The 22516-nt window shown below is 47.2% G+C and overlaps 1 pseudogene; it reads right to left on the bottom strand.

Annotated features, from left to right (window-relative positions):
- Positions 1–9784: 9784 nt before the first annotated feature.
- LOC119237030 (proteasome subunit beta type-7-like) lies at positions 9785–10605 on the bottom strand (annotated as a pseudogene).
- Positions 10606–22516: the final 11911 nt, after the last annotated feature.

A 22516-nucleotide genomic window follows, 5' to 3' on the forward strand; every position in this document is an offset into this window, starting at 1 on the left:
AGTATTGGTTTTAAAGGAATAAGAGCTTTCCAAGAGAGGGATGCCATATTTGAAAGCCTAGAAGAGGGCAAGGGAATGTGGCATTTCAGCAACTGAAAGGAGTGCCATGATCAAGAGTGCCATGATCATCCCTCCATCTGGAGTGATCACTCTGGTTGCAGAACGGGAAATGAATCAGTGAGCAGGAACAAGACCAAGTAGGAAACCCTGCCAAAAACCCAGGTGAGAAGTTATGATGCTACAAAACTCAGATAGTAACAGTGGATGTGGAAGTCGATGAAGGATTTAAGAAATAGTGAGAGAGAAGGTAGGAAATAGCAGAAGAGTTCAAGATGATTTCTGGGCATTCTGGGTGACAATGGGGTAAGAATTTTTACTACCAAGGCAGAGAGAATAGAAGTTGAGAATAGGACAAAAAGTGGGTGAATGTTTGCCATGGAATGAATGTTTGTGTCCCCTCCCCACCATTCATGTGTTGAAGTGGTTACCCCCAGTGTGATGATATTGGGTGGTGGGGCCCTTGGGGGATAATTATGGTTAGATGAGGTCATGAGGGCAGATTCCCCTTGGTGGGATTAACGCCCTTATAATGAGCCAAGGGACAGGAGGTCTTTCTCTCCACCATGTGAGGACACAGTGAGAAGGTTCACAGTCATCTGCGAACCAAGAGAAGTGTCCTTGCCAAGAAGCTGACCGTGTTGCTGCCCTGATGTTAGACTTCCAGCCTCTGGAATCATGGGAAATAAATATCTGTCGTCTGAGGCACCAAATCTATGGTATTCTCACAGGCAGCCCAAAATGACTGAGACAATGAGTCAGAGGTCACTGGGTCTGGGGCAAGAAGTCACAACTGGATGTTGTTAGAGCTGAGTAGCAAACAAGCCAGGGAAGCTCAGGCCGTCTCCTGTACCCTTTTCTTCAGAGGGCTGTCATCTTCTTCCCAAGATGTTAATGAACTGATCTGGCAAATTAGCCCTTTGGAAAGCATGGCTGTCTTAGAAGGAGCAATGTTTTTTATTTGATTTATTTATTTTTTTAAGATTTATTTATTTATTTATACAAGCATTGGGTACAGTCAGAGGCGCAGGAGGGTGAGAGAATTCACCAGAGCCAGAGCAGGGAGCAGAGCAGGCAGAAGGACCGAAGTACACTGCTGAGGGGAGTAGCGGGCGGCAGGAGAGGTCTGCGTGCCATGTGGGACTCTCCTCCGGTGGCCAGGGAGCAGCCAGGGATCGAACCGGCGCTGCAGAGGCTGCGGGCAGCTTTGCAACCCAGTGCTCAACCACTGCGCCACCGGGGAGGCCCAGGAGCAATGTTTTTTAAAAGGGGATTATTAACAGCTCTCGCTAATTATATTTTATGTAAAATTAACTTTATTGCTTTTGTAAGCGTGGGATATACTCTTCTAAACAATTCAAACGATACAGCAAGACCTGAGAAGACAGTAAAAAATGACCTCAAATTTCATCATCCAGAGATAAAGCTTACACATTCATGACCATTCTTCCAGATCTATCTCTAGGCCCACGTACATGTATCATTTGACAATACAATAGGCCATTGTTGGTACTATTGTAAAGCTCAACACGAATTTTCTATTTGCCTTTTATAAACATAACCATATGCTATAGACATTTTTATGGTTTTTTTGTATTCCAGTGTGTATGCAGGATACACATGGGCTGACCCTCACTGTATGAATATATGTAGGGTGTGTGTGTGTATAGCTTGATTTATTTGATTCAGTCCTCTATTGAAAGGGCATTTGTTTCCAAAGTTTTTCTTTTCTTTTTTTTTTAAGATTTATTTATTTATACAAGAACTGGGGTACAAGCCAGAGGCACGGGAGGGTGAGAGAATTCACCAGAGACAGAGTGGGGAGCAGAACAGGCAGACAGACCAAAGACACTGCTGAGGGAAGCAGTGGGCGAGGCAAGAGAGGTCTGCCAAGCCATGTGGGTTTCTCCCTGGCCGGCCAGGAATTGAACCCACGTGCAAAGGCTTCGGACAGCTTCACAGAACTGCACTCAACCCGCTGCACCACCAGGGAGGCCCCCATTTCCAAAGTTTTTCTCATGATGAGCAAAATCCTAGTGAATTTTAGTTATCCACTTATGAAATTTTCTTAAACTTCTTTTTATATTTCAAAACTTCATATGTTGTAAAACCCATTGCCAAAATTGCTCTCCAAAGTGCTACCCACGGGATATGAGAATAGTGGTGTCCCCACGCCCTTGCTAACTTGGTACCTCACGGCTGCTCAGATGATTGGTCCATCAGCAGTTCTCACAGTACATGTGTGCGCAGTTTATGTAAGAACAGCCACCAGCGAGGACTTGCAGTCACCAATCTCCTTTCCTAGTCTTCCATAGTGCCCACTTCTCAGTGCTTTCTACAGAGGAAAAATTGAAGCAAAATGTCTCAGGCTGACTGGTCTTGGCAATGGAGCGGGGGAGGGCAGCAGTAATGGGGATGTTTCCATTTCTGCCTCTGGTGCTTTGCAGAGCCACGCGATTCCCACTTTACTGTCATCCCAAGGCAGTTCTTGCAACTCCTTTGTGACGACAGCCTTCCTTGTGCAACAGGTCAGTCACAAACTTTATGATCAGTGCTAAGCGCAACTCTCATTCACTTAAGTAATCAGTTAATAAACCATTGTGATCACTATTGTTTCAACATTGACTAAGTAGTCATAAAATCCCCATTCCTTAACTTGTGTCCCCTGTTCTTTATTTAACTTTTTAACTTTTTCTGTGTAGAACTTTATATTAGGCGTTCTTTTCAAACCTGCCAGCCATCATCACAGAAGGGACTGTATAGAATCCCATTTAGAATTGGGCTGGAGAATGCAGGAGAGCCTGTTTGGGGCTTTGTGGATATTCTTTACTACACGTCACTCACTCTACCAGGTTCTGGGAGTAAAACAAGATGATCTAGTTCTTACTAGAAACTGGTATGGAGTAGCCTTTCTCAACCTTGCTATTTGGGCACTTTGGGATGGCCTCTGTTTCAGTGCTGCAGATGTGAATAGCATCCTCTATCCAGTTTTGACGACCGGTCTCCAGGGTTTGGGAAATGTCCTTCTGTGACATAAACTTTTTCCTGCATGAGAATGACAGGTGAAAGGGGAAAGCAGACATAACTCTTCTCACAGTTGCACAGTAGAGGCACATAAAGGATTAAACCTTCAGAAGGCCCAGAGCCTCTTACTCAAAATGTGATTCAGGAAACACTTGAATCATCTGGGAATCTAGTTGAAATGCAGAATCTTCTGTCCGTTCTGCACAATAGGCCCCACCCCAGATCTACAGAGTCAGAATCTATATGTGACAGCAATTTTATGTCATTTTATACGGAGAGAATAAAATGATAATTCAATCCTTCCAATATGGCTGATCAAAATGTTTTGTTATTATCAATAGTTTGGAAAAGTTTTAGGTATAAAAATAGTTGTTTACATCATGGAAATTTTGTAAAATTGTTATAAATTTGGGAAATCTCCTATTAAATTTTTTCAGTCATGAGCTGAAATGTTTCAGCTTCACAGCATTTCAATTTTTTTCATGTAGTGAATAATCTCCCCTTTCTGAATTGAGGACATTCATTAACCAGGACTTTGGAAAGCACTTCTTTAAGTGAGGGGTCTTGATGCTTAAGCTTCATTAACTTCACGTAAATACTTTTCTCGGGTATATCCAGTTTCAGCTCCATAAAAGAAACCAAACTGGGTCTTAAGTGATAGAGACACAGTCCTTTCCCATAGGAAGGTCATGGGCCAGTGGGGGAGATGTGAAATAACAATAACTACAAAGCAGGGAAGAATGTACTATAAACTTGAAAGACAGACAGAATTGTTATTAAAAATGCTGGGGATATCATATGCATATTAATAATTCTTAAGACAGGAATCACCCATTCCATAAATACTGAATGTGCTGGGCACAGGTTGGGAGAGGAATTATGGATCTGTCCATCTATCTCTGCTGTGGGTCGTGGTTTAGTGGGTAAGATATGTGGGTGAGGAAGCAATGTCAATCATAATTATGGTCGCAGTTAATATTTTTTGAGCATGTATTATTTGTTAGGCATAAGTCTTCATGCTTTACTTCTAAATACAATACAATTAGATTCAATATACCTGTACCGAGGAGGATATGGTAAATGCCTCAGAAACGGTCCAAAGGCAGCATACTTGGGCCTCCCTGGTGGCGCAAGGGGTTAAGACACAACCTATGAAGCAATCTGCCACCACTGTAGCATGAGTTCTATCCCCGGCCAGGGAGCTACCCACATGGCACAGCAGACCTCTCCTGACTCGCCCGCTGCTCCTCTCAGCAGTGTATCTCAGTAGATCTGTCTGTTCTGTTTCCCATTCTGTCTCTAGTGAATCCTCTCACCCCTCCACACCTCTGGCCTGTACCCCAGTTCTTGTATGCATAAATAAATAAATCTTTTAAAAAAACAACAACAAAGCAGCATACTCAAGAAGGAGGGGACAATCTCCTGGCTTAATAATAATAAGTACCTGTTGTACTAGGCACATCACACCCACTATCCTAAAAACAATTAAAAACAACTCTATAAAGTGGACCTGGCATGCACTTGATGTGTCAGTGTTTGGACAGGTTAGACAGCTGGACAAGAGAATGAGGTGAGGGACATTTGACCCCTTTGGAAAAATATCATGAAACAGGCACAGAATATGGGTCTGGGCTTTGTTCAGCTTTGGCAAAGGATACAGCACATAATTCAACAGGCCAAAGTACAGTCAGGTGTTTCTTAACAGAAACAACGTCTCTTGCTTCTCCTTTCCCAGTCCCCACCGTGCTTTTCTCTCTTGCAGCTGGTTTCCCTGGGTGTGAGCTCCTGGATATGTGTGTAGGGGTGAGGGGGTGTCTTCTATCTCCATGTATCCCAAAGTCAACTGGTCCCCAATGGTTTCTTGAATCAGAATAATTTCAGTTTCTTCTAACAAAGTCAGACGATCCCTTAAAAGTAGGCTATTAGCAAATAAGCATTACAGATAGCCAATAACAACTATATATCTTCATTTATTTAGTGGTCAAACTTGCAGTGGCTCACCATTGAGAACACTAGCGAAGCCAGGGAACGGTTAGCGGTGCCAATTTCATTCTGATAGTCTTGGTTTGAACCATGACTCATGCACATATTAACCTTGGAAGAGTCATTTAACTGCTCTAGATAAGTTCTTGCATGTGTTAAGTTCCCTGTATATTATATGTCATTATCATTGCTCAGCTGAAAGGGGCAAATCTCTTATCATTTACTGAGCCTATGTCCTTGTTCCCTGGCAGAGATAAACGGTCTGGAAGTCACAGTCTATTGACTTAAAGTGAGACTTAAAGTGACGTGTAAAATGAAACCTCTGATTTAATATCTTGATGGCCTCGCATTTTGTGGACGAATAAGATAACCTAAGAAGGATTAGCTGATTGGGGTGAGGGTATAGGGCAGAGGCAGAAGGATTGCTACTCAAAAACAGAAAAACAGCTTGCATGGCCTAATAAGGGACAAATCGTGATTTCTAGTGGCCTCCCTGAGGGCATGTGTGTGAATTTGATGGGTCTTTGCAGTAATTGATCTGCATGATGATAACTTGAAGCATCAATAAAAGGTCAGACATGTTCCCAGTAAGCTGTTCAGACAGGCAAAGAGATTCATAATGACTTTTTTTTTTTAAATATTTATTTATTTATTTATTTATTTATACAAGCACTGGGTACAGTCAGAAGCACGGGAGGGTGAGAGAATTCACTAGAGCCAGAGCGGGTAACAGAACAGGCAGAAGGATCGAGGTACACTGCTGAGGGGAGCAGCGGACGGCAGGAGAGGACTGCGCACCATGTGGGACCCTCGCCGGTAGCCGGGGAACAAACCGGTGCTGTAGAGGTTGCGGGCAGCTTTGCAGCCCAGCACTCAACCGCTGCCCAGGGAGGCCCTCATAATGACTTTTTAACAGACACCTGAGCTTAACTTTGGAAGGATCTCTAAGAGAAATCATTTAGTCTAAACACTTACCATGAGTTGTGTGTCCTGGATTTTTGAAGTACATGGGCCAAAGGGATTTTTTTTAATTGAGGACCGTTACAGGGTTGCTACCTTGTTTTGCCATGTTAAGAAACCACGAATCAGAGGAATGCCCCACAGCCTACTTTCTACAAAGAAGGGAATGTTAATGTCAGAAAAACTTCGAAGGTCATAGCGTCAGAATAAAGCATAGTCCTTCAAACTGACCACATTTAACATTGTGAAATCTTTGATGCATTTCATAATTTTTTTGGACTTTGTTGTAACTTCTAGAAATACTGCTATGGACCAAACAAATGGGCCTTGAATTCGGAGACTGCTGCTCTCCACAGCAGTGGTTCTCAATGTGCAGGCCAGAGAGGCAGCATGGGCATCACCTGGGAACTGGTTAGACACACAAATTCTCAGGCCACACCCTAGCCCTAATGAAGCAAAAAATCTGGGAGTGGGCCCAGCAATGTGTGTTTTAACAAGACACCAAGAGATTCTGACACACCCAGGTTTGAGAACCACAGCTGTAAATCATCCCTTCTGTTAGATTGCTCAGGCCTTTCCTGGACAATCTCCAGTAACTGGATCCTACCACCTCACAAAGAAGTCTATTCTAATGTGAGTCACCCGTTGATGCGAAATTCCTAGACCATCCAGTTCTGCCCCCTTGAGCCACACGGAACACGTCTTCCCTGTCTCCTCCCACTTGACAACTCTATACATTTCAAGGTGACTTACAGCTCTGGTCTCCAGGGAAGCACAACCCTGCTCTCACCTGGTGCTCATGTGATTTGATCTCCAGTCCTCTAGTCAGCCTGGTCACCCTCATCTGAAAATCCTTTCATTTTTATTATCAACAACTGTCATTTATTGAAGCTTATTATTGTGTGTCACGCACTGCCTTGGGGCATTCCGTACCTTCCCATTTTTAATCTCAACAACCCAGAGAGGTTGCTCTGCTGTCTCCCTTTGACTGGAGGGAAATAAGCTGAGAGGTCAAGGAACATTCCCAACCCCTATCAGCCGGTAAGGGCCTGCGCCAGGGCTCCATGCTCAAGTCTATGGCATTCCAGGCCTCATGCCATTTCCACATCAGGCTGCCCTTCCATTCCCATTAAAATCTTGTGATTTAGGGGGAGCCGAGCCAGGAAGAGATGGCCATGAGCGCTGAGTATGTAATGTGCTTAACAGCATACTCTCTGGAGTCAAACAAATCTGGGTTGAGTTCCTGTCTCTGCAGCTACTAATTATATGACCTGGGGTGTGTTTCCTATTCTAAGCCTCAATTTTCTCACCTGCACAATGGGGATAATAATAGCATTCACCTCGTAAGACTGCTCTGAGTAGTAAATGAATTAGTGCTTACAAAGCACTTAGCAAAGTGCCCGGTTCATACTATTCAGCAATATCTCTGTTATTATTACTGAATAGATGCACTCAACAATTATGTAATTATAATACAGATGGGTCTTATCCAGACACAGGTATAGTATAGCAATATAAATGGCTGCTTCCTTTCTAACTCCACTAAACACCCACTTATTTCTGGCTCTGCACTCTTCAGCAACTTCCTAACTGATTCCCTGCTTCCAGTTTCTTTTGCAAGTCAGTCTACACATGCTGACGAGTTAATGTTCTCAAAGCGCAAGTCTGATTATATGTATTATCTCCCTGCTGAAATATCTTCTTCGGATTAAGTTCAGATTTCGGGTCCTGATTCTCCAGAGTCTGTATATGACAAGGCCCTCAGTCCCTACTCCCACACTTTGTCTGGCCTACCCTATGAAGATAAACACGCCAGTTTGGGTAATCACACTATTCTAAATTATCTGTGGGATGGTTGCACAACTCTGTAAATATACTAAAAGAAGTTGAATGGTGACAATTTAACCAGGAGACTTTTATGATACGTAAATTTGATCTCAATAAAGCTATTAAATATTAATCTGACACTCAACTAAGTGTGCTATGGGACACCAAGTCAAGGGAGGAAATTGATTTTCCTACCCTACTCCCACACTTTGTTGACTCCATGGACTCTGGTTCCAGCTGAACTGAATTATGGACCTTTCTACACACTCAAACTTCCTCCCACATTTTCTCTATCCCATGGCCATTCACTTCCACCTTACCCCTTGTTTATGGCCTTCAATGATCCAGTTCTACTTGTCTCTTCACATTTTTTCTACCACTCCCAAAGAGATATGGACAACTTCTTCCTTAGAATGCACTTGGCTTTTATTTCTTGAATAATTATTTCTTTGAACTCATTTGGCCTTGCTTTCTTGAATTATAGTAGCTTTAGGAAAAGAACTTCGAGTACAAAGACTGACTCTTCCTTTGATTAGTGTATCATGTTCCCGAGATTAAATTTCCTTATCTTTAAACTGGGGATAATAAACACCTCTATCTTATGGAAGTGTCTCTGAAGACAGAAGGGGATTCGGAAATGTAAGGCCTCGGTCCACTCAACTAAGTTTCTGTGGTCTGTTCCCTTGTCTGCGACACATATCACATGATTTATAGCACCTATTTATAGCACCTCATCTCCATCATGTTGGTATCACTCACCATGTTAATGTGCTCATGTTGAATTGAAATACAATTGCTAAGGGGTCTCAGTTCATTTAACCTTTCTGAGCATCAGTATCCTTGTTCTTAAAGTTAGTGATATTAAAAATAAATCTCTGTTCCTTCAGCTAGGTCATTCTTTTATCCGTTCAACAAATATCCACTGAGCACCAACCATGTGTTAGATGATCTGCTGGGTGGTGCGGAGGCCACGGTGTCAGTTGTTCTAGAAGTGGAAGCTTGCTCTACAGCAGTGACAGCCCCGCCCAGGCCTGGCCTGGGGTATGGGTCAGCAGGCCCTTCTGCAGCTGCTGTTGTTAGAGGACAGGGTATGTGGGCAGCTTGGCAGAGTCAGAGCCTCTTTCATCAGAGGTAGGAAAATCAATTTCTTCCCTTGACTTGGTGTCCCATAGCACACTTAGTTGAGTGTCAGATTAATATTTAATAGCTTTATTGAGATCAAATTTACATATCATAAAAGTCTCCTGGTTAAATTGTCACCATTCAACTTCTTTTCGTATATTTACAGAGTTGTGCAACCATCCCACAGATAATTTAGAATAGTGTGATTACCCAAACTGGCGTGTTTATCTTCATAAGGTAGGCCAGGCTTTCTTTATCAGCACGGTGATATTGCTAGATGGTTGGGGAGAGGACAGGGCTCAGAAATCAGCGTGGAAGTATATCTTAATTAGATCATGGATTGCCATTTGGTAAATTGAGCTAAGACATATTGTTAACCCCAGAGAACCCCAGCTCGGGTACATGCTCTTCTACAAGTGTGGCTGGATCCCCGGCAGCCCCCTGCTCACCAGCTCTGGGCTCCCTGCCCTCTGAGTAAGCACAACACACAGTCACATTCACAAGATGACCTAAGGTGGGCCCGACCTGCCCTTCCTGTTTATCCCCCTCTCCTCCCATCATGCCCCCGAGTATACCCAGGCCTACTCTTCTCCCCATTCAAGGCATGACCCCTTCTTAGTCCTGTCTTCAAAGGGGCTCTTGTAATAGCAAATTCTCTCTCTCTCTCTCTCTCTCTCTCTCTCTCTCTCTCTCTCTCTCCTCTCATTTTTTATTGAGTTTCATTTAGCAAACACTGGCCAAATGAATGTCTGACAGGGAAGCCTCCAGTGCCTGCCGGCGCCTACAGCAGCAGCTGTCCTCACTCCACCGCTCAGGAGGCATCCATGGCTTGAACTGTCTCTTCCAGCACCTCAGGGTAGTGGTTTCTCAGTGAGGAGGCTGGTGGTCCCTTTATCAAACATGTACCAACCAAACCTGTTCCCCTTCTTGTTGGGGACTGAGTATGGATGGAGAGAGTCCAGCTCAGTCTTGCTGATGACACAGAGATCACTGTTACTTCCATCCCCAGGGTCATTAAAGATGCGATTGCAATGGCTTCACTCACCAGTTTTTTGACTTTCTCCTCCACCATATCTGGCCTAAGGTTATCTTCAAACATAGCCTGTGCTGCCAAGGAGCCAGAACCCCTGGTGACATAAGGCAATATATATGTGGGTCCTTGAGGGTAGGTGCTGCAGAGGTGAGGCCTGGTGACATCTACTCCCCCTAAAACTAGGGCTCCCCCAATGTAAGCTTGATACCTGAAAAGCATCTGTTTCCACATGCGATTGGCCATCCCCGCTCTGGGAAGGCAGCCATTGGAGAGGGAATGGAGTTCCAAGTTAGAAGGAGTGAGCTGGGTTGTCATGTCTGCATTTGCAGCTGTCCCAGTACCACATCAATAAATGTTAGGAGATCTGAAATGCATTTTTGAACAATTCTCATCAGCAATAACCATCCCTTCAGCTGCCTTTGTATCTTCTCCAAGGACTATGCCATCCTTATAGACCACCCGCTCGTGGTCGTCCAAGTTTTCTAGACCGTTGGGAGCTTGTAACCTTTCTTTGCGAAATCAGCTTCCAAGATGGCATTTCTGTGAGTTATCAAAGAGAAACCTCCAGCTGCTTTCTCGGATGGTGAAACAGCCGTCATCTCCCCAAGAAAGTACTAGCCTTCCCTTGATCCTGCCTCCCTTCCCATCCCAACTCTTACTTTTCTTTCCAGATGTACGCCTAGGATGAGTTCCCATGCTTCTGCCCCCACTTCCAACTAGACTCCCATTGGAGCCTCACCTGGGCTCCTGTCGAGACTACTAAGGACTTTGGAACTGCCTCACCTGGTTGCCCATTCAGCCCTTCTCTGGCTCTTGAGGCCTCCTCTCCTCCTTGGTCCTCCCTGGCCTGTGTAACTTGGCACCCCGGTGCTCTCCTTCCATCAGTCTGACTGCGCAGCCTCATGCCTGGCTCTGCCCCCTACCTCTCCCTCCCAGCCTTACTGAGGCTCAGAGCCTCCTCCTCGGTCCACTGCCCTTCTAGTGCTCAACACCCCCAGCCCCACCCCAGTGTGACCTCACTCCTCATCACATGCGGAGGCTTCCAAACCATTCTAGACAGCACAAGTCTGGCAAGTGGAGATGCTTGGTGCCGAATTTCTTGGTTCTCTGCAGGGTCTCTGGACTTGGACTCAGCCATGGTCACATTGTTTTGGAAGAAGAGGATATTAGGCAAAGCTGCTGCCCCCTTGATAAGTAGAGAATCTGAGGAGAGTATGGGCCAGTTTACATAGGAATCCATCACCCCCAGGGAGAGAAGGGCAAGAGACACCACCCCCTCCCCCAACCTCTTCTCCCTGAGATCTGAAGGTAGAGACACCCAGCAGGTGGACCCCATAATCTTGTCCCTGTCTCTGGAGCTGGTAGAATGGGCATCAAAAGCCTCGAAGGACAGTACACCACAGGGGTTTGGTGGAGACTGGAGTGTTGGTTCTTAGGCAGAGCCCAGCTCTGCAGTTCTGTTCTGAGAAATGAAGGAAAGGGGCGGCCTTTATGGAGTGGTGTTGAACAGTGACACCTTCTGACAGCAGGGAGTCATCGCAACAGTGAAGAGGGCTTCCCTCCTCTGAGCCAGTTCTCAGCTGGGGAAGAGGCAGGATTCTTAAAAGAGAAATATTGGACTTTCTGTTGAGAAGGACAGGTGAAGTTTTGAGCAGTTAATTTGAAAAACAAAGGTGTCACCACATTGGTACACTGAGCCGTTGACAGAGCCTAAAAGGACACACGTAAACAAACACGCCTGCTCCCGTCCTGGTGTGGCCAATGCTAGCGGGCACCTCCTCTTGGAAGCCAATGGGACACTCAGCTCAGCATGGCACGAACTCTGTCTCCAGGCAAATTCTTCCTCCCACAGGCCGCCCATAACCTGGATGACCACACAACCCATACTGTCACCCAGCTGGAAGCACTGAAATCATTCTTTAGAAAAACACTACCCAAACCAAACCACTACCCATGTATTTTTTCACTGTATAAGTAATGCCCACTGTGGGAGAATTACAAAACAATCCCATTTTACAGATGTGGGGACTGAAGCCACCAAAAGTCATGATGACCTCCAAGTCACATGGCCAATACAGAGCTTCTGATGTTCACCCCCTTCCTACTCTCAGTTCCAGAGAAGAGAACCCCTGTCTGGCATTTCTGGGTCCTTACAAATGTCTCCAGATTTTAATCTCTCTGAGGGGTGGTTTGTCTGTTCACATCCTGTGAATTCATTGGGTCCAGTTTCAGTCTGGCTTCCAGGCATATTGCCCTGAGTCCTGATCCACACAGATGCTGTAACAGGGCCTGTAAAATCTTCTTGACCCCTGCTGGCATTGGGGGCATTTGTCTACTTCACTTCGTTTCATCCTTGTCAGGATTCTGTGAGTTTCACGGAGTTTGCTAAACTGGCCTCCCTGGGCCAGATCACCACGGGCGCCCAGAGCTGTGCTTCTCAACTGTGTGCCCTGTAAATCTTGTTGCATGCAGTGTCTGTTTCTGGGTGTCAGAGTGGGGCCTGGGACTCTGCCTTTTAAAGAGCTCCCCAGCCTCCCCTGGTGGCACAGTGGTTGAGCGCTGGGCTGCGAAGCTGCCCACAGCCTCTGCAGCGCCGGTTCGATCCCTGGCCACCAGGCGAGGGTCCCACATGGTGTGCAGACCTCTCCTGCCGCGCCCACTGCTCCCCTCAGCAGTGTACTTCGTCAGTCTGCCTGTTCTGTTCCCCACTCTAGCTCTGGTGAATTCTCTCATCCTCCTGCGTTTCTGACTGTACCCAGTGCTTGTATAAACAAATAAATAAATCTTTAAAAATAAAATAAAATAAAGAGCTCCCCAGTGATAGGCAGGTTTCTGTCTGAGAAACCCAGTTTGAGAAGCACAAGCTTAGGTCACCCCTCTTTCTGCAGAAGAGGAAACTGAGGCTCAGAGAAGGAAGAGATTAGTTCAGGCCTTTCAGTGCCAACACTACCTTTCTGCACTGGGTTTTGAATGCTGGAACCAGGACTTAACAAAGCCCATTATTCTGCTTTGTCCATTGCCCCCATGTTAGGATGTATATATCTGAGCAAGAAGCAGAGAGAGCAAGAGCCAGAGACTCAGCGACCAACTGGAGGGAGTGGGCTTATTCCTTCCTGAGGACTTCTGTCCGTTCTCCTCTTCCTGTGAGTACTCCCACCCCCATTCTCCCACGGCAGCAGCAGTTCCTTTCAGTAGTGAGTAGAGGCAGTGGGGTCCGGTTTGCAGTTTCCCCGGGACTGACAGCACACCCTCATATGCTTCATAGACACCAGCACCAGCGATAAGCATCCCTTCCCTGGTATTGGGGCTCAGGTCCCCGGGCCCTCCTGCGAGTGTTTACATTGAATGATTCCATCCTCTTCCCTCTCTCTACCCACCCCGCCTTCACTCCAGGAGTGGGGGCAGCTTCTTGCTCTCGCTCCTCCACAACAGCCAAATGTTTTCCTGACTTTCCAGTTACTGAGCCAACAACTTTAATCTTGTTTACATTTCTGCAAAGTAACTGCTTTCTGTTAAAATAACTGTACCTTGACTCACATACTCTATGACATATTCTTTTAAAATTAAACAAAACATCCCCACCAGACTGAATTCCTGGAGAGCAGCCCCTGGGTCATGGTGACCAGCAGCACCCATGGGAGTGAGTGCTGTGCATAGTAGCAGGAGCACCCATGCCCGGGTGCACACAGACCCCGGATGGTGCTGTTACAAGTGTTTCTCTTAAATGTTAGACCATGGAGGGCCCTTGTTATTAAATACACATTGGTTGAATTGAAAATTAAATTTTGGCTCCCTAGAGGTGGTGAGGAATGAGAAAAAGTCCAGATTTAAGAATCAACAGGACTTGAGCTTCTAATCGTGGTTCTTTCACTTTGTAGGCAAATTGCTGACACTCCTCCCACTTCCTCCTCTGGAAGATGGAGATCACAGGCCTGCCTGTGGGCTGCTGGCATCAGAAGTAAGGAGGTGAGGGCCGCGCTGTGGTTGGAGCACACTTGGAGAGCTGCCAGGGCACACCATGTTCAAAGGGGATTAAGTGCTGTTTTAATCAGGTTCCAGCAGAGAAGGACAGGAAGCACATGGTGAACTAGGAAAGTTAAATTGTCCATGAAGATGAGCTAAATGGGAGGTAATTTTCTGATGGAGTAAAGATAGAGAGGGAGTTGAAGTCTAAAGGCTTCAGTGGAATTTTTTGGGGTTATGAGCAGTTTTTGGACTGATGTGGAGCCTGGCGACCACAAACACAGGACCCTCCAGGTACTAGGCCCAGGCGGGTACTAGGGTGTAGAGACAGATGGGCTGGGGTGGTTGTCCTGGAAGCACACAGGCATGCAATCAAGTCACTCAGCTGGCATCACTGAGGGACTATTGGGTGCCTGGCCCTGGGCCAGACACTGGGTCTACAACGGTAAATAAAGTAGTCTTTGACCTCAAGAATTTGGAATTTAGTAAGGCAGGAGTGTGACCATAGGGATAACAGCTACTTAAAGCTTAGAGGACATCTTGGTATTTAAATGGTATTGCTGCTCCCACCCCCTCTCTTCCTCTGCACCCATCCTGCTAACTCATTGCTATTGCATTCATATCCCCGAAGCTCAGCTCTGCCCTGAATAAGAGTATATCAGCTGGGAAGGCTGGGTTCAAATCCCAGTTCCTCTACTTGCTAGCTACATGCCCATGGTGAGTCTATCCCATGTGTAAAATGGGGCAATTCATGACCCCACAGGGAACCAGCGAGGGTGAAAAACACAATGCATGGGAATTGCTCGGCGCGCTGCCCAGCACATAACACATGCTCAATTAATGCTAGGTTTGACCAGGTACCTTTGACTCCTGGCGGTCGCTGATGAGTGCTTTAGGTGCTTTACCTCATTGATCAGAGAGTCATTTAACATTCAGGTGATCCTGCCAGGTGGGAATTCTGCCCTTTTGGGAAGGGTGATGATCTCTCATTTCTATCAAGGAGGAGTGACTCCTCGGCTGGGGAGGACTTAGAAGGAAGTGCATGCAGGGTCCTCTCTTTTTCCTGGAAAGACCTGTCCTCGGCACATCCAGGCTGTCCACTCAAATCTCAGTTCTCTCCATCCCCCGACACTGCACCGCTGTCGCTACTCCAGGCTGCCGCTCATGTCACACTGCTCTCAAAGACCTTCAAGCCCTGTGGCCCACAGAATAAAGTAGCCACCCCTCATTCTGGCATTCAAAGCCTCCTAGGGGGCTGAGTCTACTTTTCTGGCCTTCACATTTGCTCCACAACACTCCCCAGGAGCCCAGGGCCAGTGTGGGGGTGACATGTTTTCTGACCCCTTTCCTATTGTGATGGTACATGGCCTGTTTCCTTAAAACAAAATTTCCTGAGCCCCCACTGCTGAATCATTTCCCACCTCTGGGGAAACCCCCAATTGCTGAGTCTTGGAGGGAGGCAAGTGCGGTGAATAGAAGCAAAAGAGAGCCACTATCTTGCCTTTTCCACTTCCCTTGCAGCTGGGGCTTTGCAACTGAGGTCTCTGGCCCAGTGTGACTCAGCAGCGAGACACAGAAGCAGCAGGGTCATGTGGACCCTGGCGTGGTTAGGGTGGTGGCAGCAGTGCCAGCAACTCCCTCTGGTTTCCTGAGGCAGCTCCGGGGCCCTCATCACAGCATGGGGGCCAGGAACATGGCACTGACCACGCAAACTGCAGGGTCATGGCCCAGTGGCAGCTGCAGGGGCTTCCAGTGGCCTGTAGGAGGCTGTGGCATCTCCTAGGCCAGTTCTCCTGTCCTGGAGATACACTGAGAGACCCAACACCTGTCAAGGCATCTCCTTTCTGTTCAAATATTTAGAGTTGAGTTGCCCTGCCTATACACTAAGCTGCCTGCCAAAGTGATGGTGTAGTGTGGGGTGCTGGGGATGGGTTTTTGCTCTTGGGGACACCCAGTTAGTGGTGATGGGGGGCAACATGTAAACAGAGTCACCTTATATTTTCATTCAACTCAATTTTTGCAAGTCACTTCTGTGCTCGGCACCCAGTAGCATAAACTGTACAAAGGCTGAGGTTAAAAATCAGGTGGAGAAGGGACACTTTTTGTGCCATTCATTGGGTCAAAGGAAACCCTGCCATTTCCTCAAAGTGAGCTCAATTATTGGTGATCAGTCTCCCAGCACACCTCCAGCTGAATTTTGTCGCTCTCTCTCTTAAACCCTGCTTGTTTTTATGTGTTTGTAAGAAATTTATCATGCGTCCTGGTGGATGGGTCTAGGGAACAGTCATGGAGAGGACTGATGGGCCAAGCTGCACTCTGGGTGGACAGAAACAACGGCAAATGCTCGATTCATGCCAGTGATGAGTCAGCCACGTCACAGCCGTGATCTCAGTTCTTTGCTCAACAATTCTATGAATAGGTGCTGTTAATCTAATTTTATAGATGAGCCATTTAAAGGCAGAGTCAAAATTTGAGACCAGGTCACTCTGACTTTGGAACCCACTGCATCACACAAAAAGTTGAAGAGTCACGTTAGCTGTTTACTCTGCATGTGATGCTTGCGATGTTCCCGGCTGTTCAAATGCTCTTCATAGATTCAAAGCCCCCAGTTTATCATCCATGTCGCTGTGTGCTGTCTTACTGCTACAACCATAAAGTCCCTCTAAAACCCACCAACACTGCAGGAATGCCCACTGGGGAAAGATTGACATGGACACATCTGGGGACTCACTGCACTGGAAAGCTGGTTTCTTTAACAATTGAACGAAAGTCTAGAACATTAAGGACTTTCTAAGTCTTTGAATGAACTTGAAATAGAATGACATTAATGGGGTGGGGGAAGTGATGGTAGGACTAACGGCAGCGGTGATGGTGGTGGTGGTGCAGCTAGTAGTGTTGGTATTGGCAGCAGTGGCAGTGACGGTGGTGGTGGCAGGGGTGGTGATGGTGCTAATGGCAGTAGTTGTGGTGGTGGTGGTGATTGTGACGGTGGTTCTGGCCGTGGTGGTGATGATAGTAGTTATGATGGCTGTATGATTGTAGTGTGGTGGTGGTAGCAGAGGTGTTGATAATGTCCACAGTGACCGTCATGATGACAATGACCATGGTGAAAGCATAGACATGGAAGGATCTCAGAACTCAGGATTCAGACTGAGTTCAGATCCCAGCTCCACTGGAAGGGATCATGCTCAGTGAAATAAGCCAGAAAGAAAAAGAAAAATACCGGATGGTCTCACTCATAGCAGGAATCTAGAAAACTTAAATAAGGGACCAGGAAAAAGAATTAACTATAAGAAAGTAAAAATCAAAATCAACAAACAACTATGAACCAGAGACACTCTATGGGAGGTGGGGGGTGGGGAGGGAAGGGATTGGGGTCAAAATAAGGGGGTTGTAATTGTATGGGGAATATAAAAATAAAATTTATTAAAAAAAAAAAACAGATCCCAGCTCCACCACTCACTTACTTAACTGTCTGGAGCAAATAATTACTTTTTTTCTTTGAGTCCCAATTTCGTTATCTGTCTAATGGGAAGGCCAAACTGAATCCACTCATTTATTTAATCATCCAACATTTACGGAAAAACATTAGCTGACCGGCAGGGTGTAGTAGCTAAGGATTCAGTAAACTTTAGTTGAACAAAGTTATCAGGAAGTGTAGAATTAGTTTTATGCATACCTAGGTTGAAAGCACTGAGATACAATTCAGAAAGACTAAGGGATAAATGTTAATTCTGGAGTTGGGAGTGGGTGATGTTTCAGAGTTATCTTGACCTTGTAGGTGGGCATAATTCCATATAGGCAGAGAGGGAGAGGCTCTCAGACAGCCCCACCTAAGCAGAGGTGCAGCAGTTACAGAACTGAGTGTTGGTGAGCTCTCCAGATTGATGAAGAGAGGGCACTGAAGATCTTGACCCAAATAATAGGTTTCAGCGCTCTTCCCTGGGTAACTGTGGATGATGATATTAATGTGGGCCAGTGGAGTCTTGATGTCCTGCAGCCATAAATATAGTTTGCTACTGAAAATAGAGAAAATGCCACCCACTATCAGATGACATATTTGGGCATTCTAGAAAGTTGTTGGCTAGAGACCAGGATGTTCCCAAGGCTGGTTCTGTGGTTTATCTCCACTTTGGGACTGGGAGGGGAAGGGAGAGGAGGGATAGGGGAAAAGAAAGGTAGGAGGGGAGAGAGAGAGAGAGAGAGAGAGAGAGAGAGAGAGAGAGAGAGAGAGAGAGAGAGAGATTGCAACCCTGCAAACATTTAACCATATTGCTGGCTTGAGATTTTAACAATAGGCATTCAACAGCAAGTTAAATTCAGCCTTGTCAGTCAGATCTTTTTCCCCCCAAACTCAGAAACAGGTCTGGCTAATCTAAGAAGAAATCTATTGTGTGTCAGGACAGCCCCAGCTTGATGGAATGGCTTGAGAGCATGATTTTGAAAGGAAATGGGGGAGACCTATACCTCCAAGTTGCTGCTGCTGAAGTGTCTGCTTAGGAGGGACGATCCTGGCATCACTGCCTGGATGCTTCCTGGAGACCTGAGCCCCTGTCTTCAATAATGTCACTCCAGGACAACATGAATATGCCAAGGACAGGTCATTCAGAAAAAATAGAGAACCCTGTATGCATTTCCTTCTCTAAGTCCTCCCCAGCTCAGAAGTCACTCCTCCTCTATAGAAACAAAAGAAATATGATATATTTATATGATTCTCTGATTAAAACCTGTTTCGGCTCCCTCTAAGCTCCATGAGGGTGAGGACCGGCTCTGTGCTCTCCGTTCCAGGGGCCCTGTCCAAGGACTGTGCCTGGCACGGAGCCAGTAGTCTGGAGCTCCTGGGCTAGTCAAGCCACTCTCCCCCACCCCAATGGATAATTCTCAACATTGTAAAAGATCGAATATAAATCATAACGGACCCACAGGAGGGATCATAAACTCTGGAAAGCATCACAAACTGTGACACTGGTGGGGGTTCCAGCTTGGCCTGGACATACTCATGGTGTCCTGCTATTTAGTGCTTGAGCCTCTTTTATTAGTGGGGCAGGAAGGAGAAAGAACACGATGATCAAATCAGTTTGGGCTTTTTTTTTCATGTCACTAAGCTCTTGGGGTGAAAAATAATAAAAACTCTCGCTGAGGCCACAAGGTGGCAGCACGAGGCAGCAGTCTAAGCAGGGGCCAAGGTTTCCTCCCTCTTCCCTGGAGAGGAGCCCGACAAGTGGCCTGAGTCACAGCGGGGGACCTTAAACTGGAAAGTCTGGGCTCTCCCACCTCTGGCTTTAGCCAGGATGCCAGGAGACAGACACTTAGCTGCCTTGGGTCCTCATTTAACCTCCTTGAAAGTGGGATTCAATCTATTACTTTGTCTTTCATTCTTGGAGTCAATTCCGGGGACCCCAACCTGGACCCCAAGCCTGCCCTCATGCAGGGTGAGGGAGCTTGGATAATACCTCGCCCAGGGCACACAGCAGGGAAGACAGTGTGCCTGGGTGTGTGTGGAGGGGGATGGGTGCAATCTGGGGTGCCACAGAGGCCAGGTGGGGTAGAGATGGTCTGTGCAAGCAGGCAAGAGGGAGAGAGGCCTGGGGGTTCCTGGTGGCTGCAACTCTAGGTGAGAGGGTGATGGGAAGTGCTGGAGAGGGGCAGGGGCCGGCTCCTGGACTGTTTCCTGTGGCAGGATTCTGAGCGATAAGGAGGACTTTGTGAGGGGAAATAGCAGGAGGGGGCTCATAGCAGGGGGGGCGGGTCATAGCCTCCAATATCAGCAGGGAGACCAGCGAGAAGGCAATGAAATCACTATGCTGTTGATTGCAGGCTAAGAAGCTAGGTGCAGGACAAGCAAAAGTTTTAGAATCTAGAACCCTCCTGGGAGGTCCCTTCAGCATAGAGGCTACCTGGGCAGCCTCAAATGGTGACTGCTGTGTGTGTGCATTCACTTGTGGGCATGAATTTTGGGGTGACTCCATTCTTCTTCTAGCAGCCATTGCACGGCCCCAGTCCTACCTAGAGAATGGCAGAGCAGAGCAAAACACTTCCTCTGTTGCTCATCCGAGCTGCCCCAGACTTGAAAAATGGGGTGAATGAGGTTCACAGCCTGGAATCCTGGGAGATAGGCCACTGTGCTAAGATAGCAAAGAAGCCAAGCCTTGGGGTCAGACCTGAGTCTGATCCCAGCTCCATCTTGAACAAATTAGGAGTCTCTGAGCTTCAGTTTCCTCTTCTGCAAAACACAGGGATGATGTGTGTCAGTAGATACCTAAATAAGGGTCCTTCCCTGTCCCTTTCACTGCTTTATTCAGCCTCACCCCCATCATGGCAGTGCTGCAGGCAGCCAAAGAAGTGGGGATTCAGGGAGTCTGCAGGTGAAGTACAAGCGGCTTAGAGGGGTGATATCCAAAAGGACCCACATCTCCTTGTATACCAGTCGGTTGGCACACCGCCCCACCCCTCACTGGGCTGTGATGGCTTTGGAGTTCTGTGATGTTCCTTGGAAATCTGACCTCCCATCTGCCTGGGACTGGACTCTGTACCCCAACCACAAACCCCAAGGGGGGTTATTTTCAAAGCTATCTCTGTGTTCATTTTAGGAAAAAGAAGAGGAAAAGAGACAGACTCCAGGTTCCTGTGAGGCAGGCACTGCAGTAACTGGACCCGTACGGCCCTCTCACAGCCCTAAGAAAGGGGCCCTGTTACCAGCCCAATTAGAAGAGGAAATCAAGATGCAGAGAGGTGAAGGCACGTGGCTGGCAAGGGGGCCCACTGGTGAGTGGTGGGGTCACCGTGGAAACATACACCTATCTGTCTGACCCTGCGCCTCTGCTTCTTCCGTGCTCCGCCACCCCCCCCCCATCCCATAGCCACAGAACAGAACACAGGGCCTGGCTGCTCAGCCTCAGGACCCCTAAGAGCCAGAGGAGTCCACACCCCTTGTGACCTGCCTTGTTTTATCATAAAGTTCCCCAATGCTCAGAGAGGGCAAGTAGTCTTAGCAAGCTAAGTCCAGTTTCTCATCCTGATCTCCACATGCCCCTGATTCAAATGCCACAATCTCCTAGTTTTAAAGGCAGTCACCATTAAGAACTTTCTGTGCAGTTAGGTGTGGAAAGAGCCTGTCCCCCATCCCAGCCACAACAAAGCAGAGAGAAGACCCTGGAGGGCAAAGAGGGGGACTTGGAGGTCTTGGTAGGGATCTGTGGGGATAGGGGGGTGACCATTTCCCTGGTTTCTGGAAAGAAGACATGATGGTGCTCTTTATTCTTGCCTTCCTGATGAGAAAGCGTTCTAAACAAACTGGCGGTTTCTCGTTGTGTCTGCAGCTGCCGCCACCTGCCCTTTGGCCCCACACGCTGCGGCTGTCAAGATGATCACATCCAACAGCTGACCCTCATCACCAGGCAGGTCCTGCAACATTGAGAGCAGCAGGGGGTCTTCCTAGCATCGCGCTGGGCTGGGCCTCCGCCACGTGGCTGAATGTTGGCAATGGGGAGACAGGGTGTCTAAAGCAGGGGCTTCACTCAGGCTCGCCTTCTGCTGTGGGCATCTGAGATGGCCACTGCACAGGAAGTGCCTGGAAGGGGTTCAAATGCCCATCCTGACTCAGGGTCTGAGTGGGGCCAAGAATCCACGTTTCTAACAAGCTCCCAGGGATAGGTCACTGCTGGCCCTGGACACACTCTGAAGGCCAAGGATTGAGTGCGTATGTACCAAAAAGGTTGGTGCCAAGCTCTGGGCACTTAAAAAAATAACCTCTTTGCATATTAATTTTTGCATTGCCTTTATAGATCAATTTTATACATTTCCCCCTACTTTGGTTGCTCCCCATCACTCTCACCCCCCAGCTCTCTAATGCTTTTAGGAATTAGAGGGAACTTGTCCAGGAGGGTTTCTACAGAGAAATTCTCATTGGTCAGATTTCCCTTCTGGAAGGTCATTAAAGGTTATAGTGCAGAGAGAAAAGTTCAGGGGTCAAGAATAGAGGCAGGGGCTCCAATCACAGGCCTTAGCAATTGTCCAAGCAGAGATGGTGATGATTTGGATAGTAGTCGGAAGGGAAAGAAATGGAGGGGTGACCATGATATTTTGTGTGGTGATTGGGGGTAGCAATGGAAAGGAAGGGATACTGGGAGGACCCCAAGTGTGGAAGTAGGTGCCACTAATGGGTGTGTGGCACTGGAAGGTGGGTATTGGGGCAGAGAGGGGAGAAGTGGCTCTGGCAGGACAAGACACAGGTACGCCCTGTGGGGGATCCCTGGGATCAGGCTTTGGGCACAAGAAGTGTCCAAAAGTGTGGGTCTGACACTGCATCTCTGTAAATGTGTGTGGACTTAGTGGTGGCTGAAGCTCTGGGTCCGAGATGGTGTAGCAGGGACCACACAGGGACCACTAGGTGGGCAATGGACCCCACTGTGCCTGAGAGTGACTGGGGTCTCGACTCCGGGTCATTAATGACTATTTGTGAACCCTCTGGGCCTTGAAAACCAGGCTTCTGGTCCTGGGTGGATGGCTGTGTGGAGGTCACTGTAAGTCTTACTTTCCCTAAGGCCC

This window comes from Talpa occidentalis, unplaced genomic scaffold (assembly GCF_014898055.3).
Source record: "Talpa occidentalis isolate TD23 unplaced genomic scaffold, MPIMG_talOcc4v2.1 talOcc4.9, whole genome shotgun sequence".
Taxonomy (NCBI): domain Eukaryota; kingdom Metazoa; phylum Chordata; class Mammalia; order Eulipotyphla; family Talpidae; genus Talpa; species Talpa occidentalis.